The sequence below is a fragment of the Somniosus microcephalus genome, chromosome 2 (genome assembly GCF_052327205.1).
Source record: "Somniosus microcephalus isolate GS21.2 chromosome 2, FLI_Smic_1.0, whole genome shotgun sequence".
In the NCBI taxonomy this organism is placed as follows: domain Eukaryota; kingdom Metazoa; phylum Chordata; class Chondrichthyes; order Squaliformes; family Somniosidae; genus Somniosus; species Somniosus microcephalus.
In genome coordinates, this window is record NC_140988.1 from 159,567,553 (window position 1) to 159,580,865 (window position 13,313).

The following is a 13,313-nucleotide window of genomic DNA, read 5'->3' on the forward strand; positions in this document are numbered from 1 at the left end:
ATATAGATGAAGGTTCGTTCTCCACCCACTGCATGCAAATGGTGGTAAGGGTGAAGTGGCCCCCGGATCTTGGCGAAATTCCTCCTTGTCTGCCCATGTTTACACTGATTCCCAGGAAAGCCATGTTTAAAGTGGCAGTAGACTACAGGAAGTGGGAGTAACGGTCCCGAGGTCCCCCCGTGGAGTTCTCCTTTCTTTTCAGTCTGGCCTCCAACGACGTAACTGTGTAGGCTTTGCTCCAACAGGGCTGCAGCTCCTTCAATCTTAAATGCCCGATTGCTTTTTCTGGTGCTGCAGTGCCTGTCCTGGTGCAGCACCATCAGGATTTTGTGGCCAGACTTGGCAGCAAGTGTATCACCACAGAATCACTTCTGGTGATACACTTGCATCTGTAATGATCCCAAACCAAGGAAACTGGATGGGAGTTGCAGTGGTGTCAAAGGGTTGGGCAGAAGTCTGAACCCACCAGAACACCAACACTAGAAGGAAAACCCCAGCCCTCATTTTCAAGCCCCGCTGCAGGACTTGATCACATAATCTGAGCTGACACTTCAGCACAGTACTGAGGGAGTGTTTCATTGTCAGAGGTGCCATCTTTTGATGCAACGTTAAACCAAAATTTCTCTAGCCTGTTGAGGTGGACATAAAAGATCCCATGGCACCATGTGACGAATAGCTGGGGAATTCACCTGGTGTCCTAGCCAACAGTATGTCTCAAACAACATCACCAAAACAAATTAACTGGTCATTTACCTCATTTGCTGTTTGTGGGAACTTGTATGCAAATTAGATGCTGCATTTCCCTACATTACAAATGAGACAACACTTCAAAAGTAATTCATTGGCTGTGATGTGCTCATCCTCTGAATGTGAAAGACACTGTACAAATGAAGGTTCATCTTTGATTGTATCTCCTACACGCTGTTTTACATTTAACTTCATCGCTTCAACTAAACTAAAGAAAAGAATCTGATCAATATTAATACGGGTTTAAAAGCTCTATTTCATCCTGGCAGGCATCTTGGGATAATGTGCAAGACCTGGATCGTCTCAGGCCAATGTAGCAATGGCAAGTTTAACACCATTATTTGAAGCACCAGAATACTGTTGGAGATGTATTGGGGTCGATTTTAACTCCGGTGCGGGGAATTGTTGGGTTCCCCGAATTTAGTGATTCCCACACGATTCTAAATGGGTCTGTGAGGTTGATGCAATTTTAACTCAATTGGCCAATTGATTTCCAGCGTGTGGGAAGCCTTGGCAATTGAGTATTTCCAGTCAGAAAGTCGCAGAATACGATGTCATCATTGCTGCTGCTTTTAAGGTCCACAGCAAGCCTTGATTCCTCTGCAGGCTCCCAAACTTCACCATTAAGATGGCACAGGAGCCTGCAGGAGCAACGGCCAGCGGGAGGGCCAGATCTGCCCCCAAATTTGATGAGGCTTCTCTCCAGGCATTACTGGATGGTGCTAGGGCCCACACGGAGGTCCTGTTCCCTTCTTCAGGGAGGAAGAGGCCTCCCAGTCAGACCAAGGCTGTGTGGCTACAGGTGGCAGGTCAAGCCTACTCCTTGGGGCTCACACGAAGAACGTGGTTGCAGTGCAGGAAAAGATTCCATGACCTTCTTCGCACTGGAAAAGTAAGTACTGTATGAAGTTTCCATCACCCTCAATCTGATCCCCATTGCCTTTCCTCACCAGCACTCAGCTTTAGCAATCTCTTCCTGCACATCGCACTTGACACTCACATCCATGCACCCTTACCCATTCCCTCTCTCTCTATGCTCACATTCACGTAACTATTTCACCATGCAGCCCTCACACTCCCTCTCACTCTGATGCTTTGAACACAACTGACAACACACAGGGAGGGCCCTTGGTCTTGCAACCTCACTCCATCTTTGTCTCCTTCTAAGTATCAATGCTATGCAATCTCTGCACTCACTCCTTCATTCTCACTCAACCTCTACTTGTCTCCCTCATTGCAGGAAAAGAGAGCTCACAACAGGAGAGAGCGAGCCAGGACAGGAGGAGGGCCGCCCTCAGTAGCCCAGCTCACCCCCTGGGAGAAAGGCATCTTGGAGATTGCCGGGGCTGACCAAAATGTGGAAGTTGGGGAAGGACAGACAGGAGCATCCCTGCAAGCTGGTGACAGAATAGTTTTCCATCTCTCTCATTGGCATTGCATGAGTCGCTGATAGTGATTCTGAAGCTACATCAGATGGACTTATGATCATCTGCAGAATGCAATGTGCATGTAACCTTGGCATCACATCGCTAACTTTTTCCTTGACTCCCCCACAGGACCATCGAGAGCCCCCGTCCCCAGTGTGCAGGAGGAAGAGCCTGAGCAGCCAGACTCCTCAGAGGAATCTGCAACCTCTGAGGGCGCAGCATCAGCAGAAATAAGCGCACCCAGCACCAGCGCAGACACTCACATCTCGGTGGGACCTTCGGGACATAGGGCCCGATTTTGTGGCTTGTGTGGGAAATGGTCAGATTCCCCCGAATGTGGGGTTCTGACACACAAAAAAATGTCAGCCAGCTCCACGCAATTTTCCCTCAAGTGGCCAATTAATTCCCAGCATGTGGGCAGCCTTGCTAATTATCCATTTCTAGTCAGAAAGCCCCACAGTATGATGTCATCATTCGTGGTGCTTTCAAGGTCCATAGCAAGCACTGCATCCTCTGAAGGCTTCCAAACGAACCATGCAGGATGGCAGAGGAGCCTGCAGCAGCTGTGGCCAGTGCCAGACCCTGAACTGCCTCCAAATTCGACGAAGCTTCACTGCAGGCATTATTGGATGGGGTTAGGGCCCACAGGGAGGTCCTCTTCCCTAGGTCAGGCAGGAAGAGGCCCCCCACTGAGACCAAGGCTGCATGGATGCAGGTGTCAGCAGATGTCAACTCGAATGTGCATGTCACCTTGGCATCACATCTCTAACTCCTTCCTTTACTCCCCCACAGTACCATCCAGAGCCCCCGTCCTCACTGTGGAGGAGGAAGAATCTGTGCAGCCAGACTCCTCAGAGGAAGCTCCAACCTCTGAGGGCGCAGCGTCAGCAGAAGTAAGCACACCCAGCACCAGCGCAGACACTCACACCTCGGGGGGACCTTCGGGACATAGAGTAGTGTTGTCACCTGGTGTTTCACAGCTCACAAGTGAGCCTCAGCAGATTCTGGAGACAGGGACAGCAGTGGAGAGTCCTCGTCGGAGGGCGCAGGACTCTGCCAGCTCAGCTCAGCTGCGCTGCATGTCGACCCTCTGCCTCTGGGTCCATCCGCAAGAGAAGAGGTGATGGATCTCCATGCACAGATGCAGGAGTCTCTGGCAGGTTTTGTCTCCAGGGTCGCTGCGAGTGTGGAGCGAATGGAGGAGTCCATAGCGACCATGAGCAGAGCCTTTGTGGAGTCATTGGCGCATGAATGCATCACCATGGAAAGGTTGGCAACCTCCATGGAGGAGATAACTCGCCAGGGTACGGAAAACATGGTGAGTGCTCATAAGAGAATGACATCTCTTGAGGAGCGTTGGCCATCTATTGAACAGAGAAACCAGATCTTCATGGAAGTCCTTCTGAGTAGGACTGCCAGTGCAGAAACGGGTCCCCATGGCCTCCTAAAACGCAGCAAGGTGCTCTCAAGCCACTTCCAAGCGCTGGCCCCTTCTGGCCTATGCAGCTTCAGGTGAGTGAGCAGCAGCCTGGTGCTCCTGGTGCTCATCATGCTGTTCCTGGTTCTGCTGCTGCCGCCTCTGTTGCTGAAGATCCTCTAATGGCAAGAAGGGAAGGAAAAAAAGGCGTCCCATGCTTCTTGTAGATGCCTCCGCTGAGGAAGCGCTGAGTGAGGGTGGCGAGAGGGGCTTCCCAGGAGATCACATTGGAGAAGTGTGTGAGGCTCCAACCTTCCACAGCTGTGCCTAAGCCTTGAAGAAGTAGCCCCAAGCCTTCAGCAACAAGGTCCTTCAACATACAAGTGCTGTCCCTTTAAATCGCAGCTTTTCCGAATGACCTGCAGCTGACAGCAAGCAAGCCGGCAAGCTTCACGCCAGGTTTCATCAGCGGGGTTCCCCGCAGGCGTGTTTGATGTGGGGAAAGCCCCAAAATCGCAACGGCCCCTGAAAATCGACTTAAACAAGGTAATAATTGCTCATTAGTGTTCCGACAGCCAGTCCCGCCAGCGGCGGGCGGGACTGAAGCGGGTCGCGGAGAAACGGCGGTCCGAAAGTCGGATGGGGCGGGGAATCAGGTGGGGGGGATTGCGACTTGCTTTTTCAGCGATTTTCGGCCCCCGGCCGCCTGAAAAGCCGCCCGACGGCTGGCAGAAAATCGGGGCCATAGAGTAGAGTTGTCACTTGGTGTATCACAGCTCACAAGTGAGCATCAGCAGATTGTGGAGACAGGGACAGCAGTGGAGAGTCCTCGTCGGAGGGTGCAGGACTCTGCCAGCTCGGCTCAGCTGCATGTCGACTCTCTGCCACTGGGTCCATCCGTAAGATCAGAGGTGATGGAACTCCATGCACAGATGTAGGAGTCTCTGGCAGGTTTTGTCTCCAGGGTTGCTGCGAGTGTGGAGCGAATGGAGGAGTCCATAGTGAACATGAGCAGATCCTTTGTGGAGTCAGTGGCGCATGAACACATCAACACGGAAAGGATGGCTACCTACGTGGAAATGATTGCTGCCTCCGTGGTAAGGCTGGCTACAGTAGAGAGGAGGGCTACGGCCATGGAGGAGGTTAGTCGCCAGGGTATGGAAAACATGGTGAGTGTTCAGAATAGAATGACATCTCTTGAGGAGCGATGGGCATCTGTTGAACAGAGAAACCAGACCTTCATGGAAGTCCTTCTGAGTAGGACTGCCATTGTAGATACGGGCCCCCATGGCCCCCCTGATGTGCAGCAAGCTGCTCTCAAGCCACTTGCAGGCACTGAGGGGGACCTGACCCATGAGAGGGAGGTTGGTGGCAGACCTCAAGGAAGTGGGGGCTCCTCTCTAAGCGCTCACACTTCCATGCCACTGCAGAGCCCTCGGTCAGAGCCCCGCCGGAGTCCACACCCAATGGAGATAGAGGTCTCAACCCCTGCACAGCCGCAGGAGCAGCAGACTGCTGACGAACCCTCACAGGCTCGCCACCCCAGAGGACGCCCGCCAAAGGTGTCGAGACAGGAGCAGCAGGAAAGTGAGCAAGGGGCCTCCACATCTGCTGAAGCCACAGGGGAACCACTACGTAGGAGCACGCGTAAGAGGAAAATAAAACACAAATAGTCACAAGGGTGGTCACTTGGGTGAAATGCTGTGTATTTCGTAAAAATGCCATCAGTTGTTTGTTTCTCATAAAAATTTTGATGGCAACTTCTGCAGTTGTGGCGCGTGTCATTTCGCGAATGGGGCTGGAGGTCCTCTAATGCCAAGAGGGGAAGGAAAAAAAGGCCTCCCATGCTTCTGGTAGGTGCCTCAGTTGAGGAAGCGCTGAGTGAGGGTGGCGAGAGTGGTCTCGCAGGAGGTCACACTGGAGAAGTGTGTGAGGCTCCAGCCTTCCACAGGTGTGGTTAGGCCTGGTAAAAGTTACCCCAGACCTGAGACTACAAAGTCCTGCCACCTGCAAATGATGACTGATCAAATATCCTCTTTAATGTTGGACCTGCAGCTGATAGTCAGCAAGCCAATAGTGTTCACGCCAGGTTTCACAGGCGTCATCCCCACCAGGCGCGTTTTGCGTGGGAAAAGGGTTAAACAGGCAAGGCCTGTTAAAATGGGATTATAAAGGCCAGTCAGTGCTGCTTAAGGGCCCTAAAGACCAGTCCCACCTGTTGCAGGTGGGACTGATTCAGGTCCATCAGACACACCTAGGTTAAAATGGCGTGGAGGCGGGAACCAGGCGGGGGGAGTCCCGACCTCCAGGTTTTGCGATTTTAACCCCCCACACGCCTAAAAGCCCGCCTGTCGGCTGCGTTAAAATCGAGCCCATTGTCTCACACTCGACATCGATACTCGTGTCATCCACCCAAAACATCTGGCAGCACAACACCATGCTGACATTTTGGCAGTGCTGGATGCATCAGACTTGTTTCTGATTTATACTTCATTTCCTTCCAGTGCAATAATAATAGATTATCACAACGGACTGTTTATTTCCTTGCTTGGACATTGAATTGGGCATTTCATAGTCTCCAAAAGATGGAAAGAGCGACTGGCACGGCTCTTCTTGTTGAAGCCTGCAGTATAGATCCCGGACATTGTTCTTTGCTCCTATTTCGGCAAGAACAAAAGCTGCACCATTAAACGTTTCAAAATGCAAGGAGTCACACTTGATCTGCTCGGTAGTTTCAAGTTTAAATGCCATCATCTGATAGAATCTTGCAAACCTGCTATTGCAATAAGGTAATTACAGGGTGCAGGTGCTACATGACTGCTGGCTTGTAAAAGAATGTTATTACCTTCGTTAATCACAGGATTTACCTGATAAAACTGACAGCTAAACATTGCCCCATACAAAGAATGTGCTGTTATGTTGCAGGTAAGGCACATGTCTTTTCAACACTGCATCAATCCATCTGAATTATATATTATACCCCACTCATTGTTGATTTAGATATTAATTTTGGCATCAAACATAGTGGGCCGGCCCACCTTCCCTTTTTAAAAAATAAATTGTTGACTATTTCTATTTGCTCTTTGGAATCTTTTTTCAGCAAAATTTGTAAAGCAGGCGCTTTCACAGATCGCCGCGGAGGTGGGAGAACCTAACGGCTGCTGGCAATCAGCAGGATTTAATTTCAGTTTAATATTGTTCATAAAAAGCTACAGTATTCATTCTTTTGGAGGAAAATTTAGAAAAAAAGTATTTGACTGCAAAAATGATTAACATGGCTCCTTTGTAAAAATTGATTGGTAACAAAAGTACTGTAAATCACAATTTTAATGTGGCCGTGCGTTTCTGTAGTCAAACATTAGACCCAAAGCCAGATGGCCTGGGTTGGAAGCACAATTGCCTTTTATTGCATGAGTTTTGCTAATTCCTTGTCAAGTTGGTCGGGTTTTTGAAGGAGGACACTGTTCCATCTTGGGTGGTGATGGTTTGGATGTGTGCAAGGAGGGAGGAGCAAAGTGATAACAAGGCAAGCCTGTTCAGGTCACAGTACCGTCTGTTGGTCCTGAAATGGCTTTGATGACATCTTGGTGATGTGTGCAACTCCACTAGTCTCATGCTACCAAAGTGCACTTCTTGCCAATGGAGCATAAAATGGCATCAATTTCACTGGCATCTTTTTTTTATTCATTCCTGGGATGTGGGCATCGCTGGCAAGACCAGCATTTATTGCCCATCCATAATTGCCCTTGAGAAGATGATGATGAGCTGCCTTCTTCAATCACTGAGGGAGTCATGGGAAACATACTTTGGACCCAAATTGCAATTTCGAGGGACAACTGGGTGGAGTGTATACGGTATAAGCTCCACCCAGTTTTACTAAGCAGTACAGCAGAAGCATCACCAAAAAGGGTAAGTTTAGAATTATTTTTGTGGGGCCTTCTGCTCCTTTTGGCCGGGTCGGCCTCTCGGCCGCCTGATGTTGCGTTGGCCTGGAGCTGACGAGCTGCAGCAAGGCACCTGTTTGGCATCCTCATCTCACCGGCGGCATGGTAACAAGGCCTGATCCTCAAAATAGACCAGGTCTCCCGCCTGCAGGATCGGGAGCCCGGCCGGCATGCTCTGCTGGCCAGCCACCCGATAGTTAATCTCTACCCCCATGTGTTAGCTGTGGGAATTCCGATGTTGGGAATCCCAGCCCATGGGCACAAGGCTGGCACCCGGCATATTTGGGTCCAGGCCTGACTTCCGACCATTACATGTTCTTTATTTAAAATAGTTAAATCAGCATGCTCTTAATTCAAGCAATCCCACACCTGCCTCTGGGTTGTTATGGGGTCAGGAATGTGGACAGATGGAATAGCAAACTAATTTTGTTTTGTGCATGTAGAATGTAATGTTGCTTGGGGTCATTGTAGAGAGTGTTCCAAAAGATGTATGCTCACAAAGTAACATGGTCTAACTGAGGCCAGATTTACTGGACCCAGTGAAGTTGCATTAAAGTCTGTCCAACTACTTTAATTTTCATATTTAAAAAAGCTGTAATCCTTCCAAGAAAAAATAATTTGGGCTTGAAAGGCAGAATCACAGTAGGATAATAAATGTATCAAATAAAGTGCCAAAAATCAAATTTTTCTGAGGATGCCCCCAGGTCCCTCTCTAAAATGGAACTCCTGGCTTTAGCGCTCACACTGTCCTTCAGCCAGTTTCAAATCCAATCCTGCTGCGTTTGGTTTAACTCATAGAATGGTTACAGCACAGAGGAGGCCATTCGGCCCGTCGAGCCCATGCCAGCTCTCTGCAAGAGCACTTCAGCTAGTCCCGCTCCCCGCCCTTTCCCCGTAGCACTCACCTTCAGGTCATAAGGCCTATATTTATGGCTGTTTTTGGTCTGTCAGCTTTTTGTTCCTTCACAGACAAGTTTCTTTCTAATCCACTTAACTTTGTTAAAAAGTACTTCTGTAGTATTAAAGTGAAGGCTCCACTGCACGTGGCATGACCCAATGAGTCTAAACACTCTACTTTTCTAACGTTTAAATAAATAATATGCAGGACTGGCCCACAACCAGCAACCTATGTCCCCTGAATTGTGTCAAAAAAATAATCTGATTGTTCTGATGCAAAAGTCTTTATTTTGAAGCTGTCAGTCAGCTTTTGCCAGTTTCCTAGTTTGGCGTGTGTGTGTGTGTGTGTGTGTGTGTGTGTGTGTGTGTGTGTGTGTGTGTGTGCATCCATGTGCGTGTCTGCATGTGTGTTTGTGTATGTGTGCATCTGGATGTACAAATGTGAGCATAATACAAATATTAGATTTCAATATGGAGTTGGCACCTGCAGTGAACAGGTTAAATAACTAAAACCAGTTGTTTCAGTGTTCTTTCCACCTCCTGTTGCCCTGAACTTCCCCTTTTTCATAGTTGCCATCATAATTCCATTTCCTCATGTCCGTAGGGCTGAACCAGTTGATCTCAAACATCCTTCCTCTCCACCACCTGTAGCACTGTCAAAAATGCCCTATGGCACTGCTTGCATACATTTTCCCAGATAGCTCTTTTCCAGCTCACTTCTGGGTTAAATACAATTCATGCCACAATGCTGTGTTCCTAATTCTTCTTTAACTGGGAGGACAAGAATTGGGCTGAGCAATCCTAAAAAGCCAGCTGGATTCTCAACATGTTTTTGTTTTATTGCCACCCACCCACCATTGTTTGTCTTGAGTTTGTGCCAGTGAAACAATTTATTATTTTAATATTTAATTTAGCTGCAGCACAGTATATTGGCTGAACCCTATGAAAATCCAAGGACAACATAGTTTTCCTGTATAAACAGATGCCACTGCTGATAAACACTGCTCAGGGGCAGATGCCCAAATAGTCATTCTATCTTTATTCTTCAAAAAACAAGAACAGATAGTAACCCTGAAAATCTGTTGGGTGCCACGTCCTGGCTTAAGTGCCGGGATGCGCTTGCCTGCGGTCACTACAGCTGACCCTGCCAAAGTTCGCAGGGTCAGGCGGAGGGGTCAGGAGAAGCAGGCGTTTGGTGGTATGGGTGTACATCTGTAATGCCCTTCCAATGGAGATCCTAGGAAATAAGGGTAGTACTTGGCTTCCCCGGGAAGAGGGTGCCAGCCAGGTCCTCTCGAAGTACAACCTGTGTGCCCTTGTGGCCCCCTTACAAAAGGGTTCACAATCCACCCCTCCTCCCCCGCAGGAAACAATTCTGGACTCTCATCTTTAATGGTCCAGGCCACAAATCCCAGCTTGGTTCCCAACTCACTCTCTTTTGGCCAGGTACGCCTGGAGCATAGGAGTGGGAACTCTCAACTTAAGAAGTCCCCCATCCACCCCTTATGCATGATGTCCCTCATATGACCATCCCAGAAATGTTGATGCAAGGCTGGGACTTACGACAGGGATTCACTGGAACAGCCAGAGGTTTTCAGAGCCAGTAGTCCATTTTGATGTTTCTTGTCCCTTCATGGCCAAGTTTATTTCTAATCCATTTAACCGTGTTAAAAAGGTCCTTTCTAGCATTAGGTGAAGGCGCCACATGTTATTTACATGATAATAAAAGATACATTAGGGTAGATTTTAACTGCAGGCATGGAATGGGCAGGCGGCGGTAGGACGCCTGTCTGTTCCTACCAGTGGGAGGCCTGTTCCATTTTGAGGGCCGGACCTTATTATCATGCTGCCAGCGGACTGCACTCCCTGAGTGGGCATCCTGCTGCAGGTAGTCATCTCCAGGTCAGCGCAATATTGGATGGCCTGGAGACTGAGCTGACCAGTAGGCAGGTAGCGGGATGGCGGGGGGCCGATCAAAGGGGAGTGGACCCCAGGATGGCAGTAGCTAACATTATTGTTGTGGAGACTGGAGAAGCACACTGGATTGCCTGCCCTTTATAGTATTTTATTTTCATTTGTCCAGCAGGATGTTGATTCCCCAAACATCTGGCCATTTATAATATCGATTGTAGCAATAGACAGAACTGCATGCATGTCATAGCTGGTCCTCCTGTACTGTTGCCATGCCTTTATTATCCAGTGGAAATGTGTACCTGTGTTCGTCACTCTCTAAGTCGATGAAATGTCTGCTGAGTTGGGATATTTTTACCAAGACCAGTCCCTTTAGCTTCAGGAACGTTTCCAAATCTGTCGCTTTCCTAAAACAATTTTTTAGCAATGGGGTTATTTCTGGGTATGGTTGCCCCTTTCTCTGAAACCTTTCCCCTTTTTCCCCCTCTGGCTCTGGTTTCCCCAACACCTTTGCAGCTGAGGGGGCAGACCCCTGCCCTGCTCCCGCTGTACCACCAATCTTGTAACTGGTTATCAGGAGGCATCAGGGCTGCCCAGGCACAATCTCTCTCTCTCTTTACTCATCCTGGCAAACACAGGAGTTTCTACTCGAACTTGCTGCATGCTCACTCTGTAGTGTTGAGTGTTATCACAGCCTTTCTAATAAAATGCATATGTTCCAAGAATTTGCCTTCAGAAGTACCAGGATATCTTGATGATGCGGCTTGGAGTTACAAGAGCAGCAAATTGACTTGAAAGAATAGAACGTAGTTTTACCGTTGTGTGGAGGAGTCTGTGAACTATTCCGTTTTACTTTGGAAGTGCGGTACACCTGCTGATTGAAAGGAGCTGAACCTTGTGCCTAGAGAGCTGATTTTTTTATCTGGGTCTTGAGAGCTGCTGCCAGAGATGGCACAAAATGCAGCCACATCCAGCCCCCCCACCCTACCACCCCCATTCTATTGGCACTCCGACTGAACCCAATAAGGAATGGTAAGGCAGACCGCAATTGCGCCTAGGACAGGGCAGTGTCCTCAGCCCAACCATCTTCAGCTCCTTCATCAATGACCTTCCCTCCATCAAAAGGTCAGAAATGGGGATCTTCGCTGATGACTGCACAGTGTTCAGTGCCATTCGCAACTCCTCAGATAATGAAGCAGTCCATGCCCGCATGCAACAAAACCTGGACAACATTCAGGCTTGGGCTGATGAGTGGCGGGTAACATTCGCGCCACACAAGTGCCAGGCAATGACTATCTCCAACAAGCGAGAGTCTAACCACCGCCCCTTGACATTCAACGGGATTACCATCGTCGAATTCCCCACCATCAACATCCTGGGGGTCACCATTTACCAGAAACTTAACTGGACCAGCCTCATAAATACTGTGGCAACAAGAGCAGGTCTGAGGCTGAGTATTCTGAGGCGAGTGTCTCACCTCCTGACTCCCCAAAGCCTTTCCACCATCTACAAGGCACAAGTCAAGAGTGTGATGGAATACTCTCCACTTGCCTGGATGAGTGCAGCTCCAACAACACTCAAGAAGTTCGACACCATCCAGAACAAAGCAGCCCACTTGATTAGCACCACATCCACCACCTTAAACATTCACCCCCTCCACCATCAGCGCACTGTGGCTGCAGTGTGTACCATCTACAAGATGCACTGCAGCAACTCGCCAAGGCTTCTTCGGTAGCACCTCTCAAACCCATGACCTCTACCACCTACAAGGACAAAGGCAACAGGTGCATGGGAACACCATCACCTCCAAGTTCCCCTCCAAGTCACACACCATCCTGACTTAGAAATATATCGCCGTTCCTTCATCATCACTGGGTCAAAATCCTGGAACTCCCTCCCTAACAGCACTGTGGGAGTACCTTCACCACACGGACTGCAGCGGTTCAAGAAGGCGGCTCACCACCACCTTCTCAAGGGCAATTAGGGATGGGCAATAAATGCTGGCCTTGCCCACATCTCAGGAATGAATTTAAAAAAAATCAAAATCTAGGAGAGCAGCACTCAAAGGTCGTGAGTCTCTGGGAGAACATTGCTTTCATTCCATTGATTTGATCTGCACCACCAGGTGGGTAGTCTCGCAGAGCGGGTTGTCTGCCCTTTATGGGACTCGCCCAGTTTTCATTCCATGGATTACCGCCCAGGCCAAGACAAATATCTACCTCATAGAATTCGATTGTGCACAACTCATTTAAAATCATTTTTGAGTCAGAAAAAGCAATCATATTTCAATATATGATCCTGATTTATTAATAACACTCCACTTATTTATTCATCTTTCCAGAGCCCAGTCACTCTGTTGTCTAATTAAATTTAATAAGAGCAGGGCATGTTAATTCTAATCATGCACATATTAAATTTCTTAAAATGTAATTTTTGGTAACAATTATATAAGGTGTGTCAAATCATCTTACATTTAATTTAAGGGTTTTCTAACAAGATGTAACTTCCATTAGATAATTATATAGGTAATCTGTCAAAGAACAATTGCTTTAGAATGAAAAAATATCCAAACAGACAGACGATTAGATTCAATTTGACAGAGAATAAGTGCATGGATTGAGGTACAAACGTTGCCAGTCCTAATCTAAGAATTACATTTATTTACAAACTAGTTATGTGTTGAACTGAATAAATGAAGTTTTTTTAATGTTATACCAGATGCTGCCACTAGAGGAGTTAGAAGACCAGCAAAGTGCATTAGTGAATCTTGCTCCGCTGTCAAACACCGCTCATTGTTATTCCTCACAGTGTTTGTTCCCTGCTAAACTCTGCCTATATACCATAAATGTCTGTTAATCATCCTTTTCCTGGCTACACACTATTACCATCAGCTTCAGATATTGAACATCTATAATGTTCAGTCACGTCATGCAGTTGACAAAATGTTACGCCAATTTTAACTCATGACTT

The 13,313-nt window shown here is 48.1% G+C and overlaps 1 protein-coding gene across 1 annotated transcript in view; it reads right to left on the reverse strand.

Moving 5' to 3' along the window:
- Window positions 1-13,313, reverse strand: part of LOC147123076 (collagen alpha-1(XXV) chain-like) — a 533,163-nt gene that overhangs the window by 50,167 nt on the left and 469,683 nt on the right. The gene's annotated exons all lie outside the window — the stretch shown is intronic.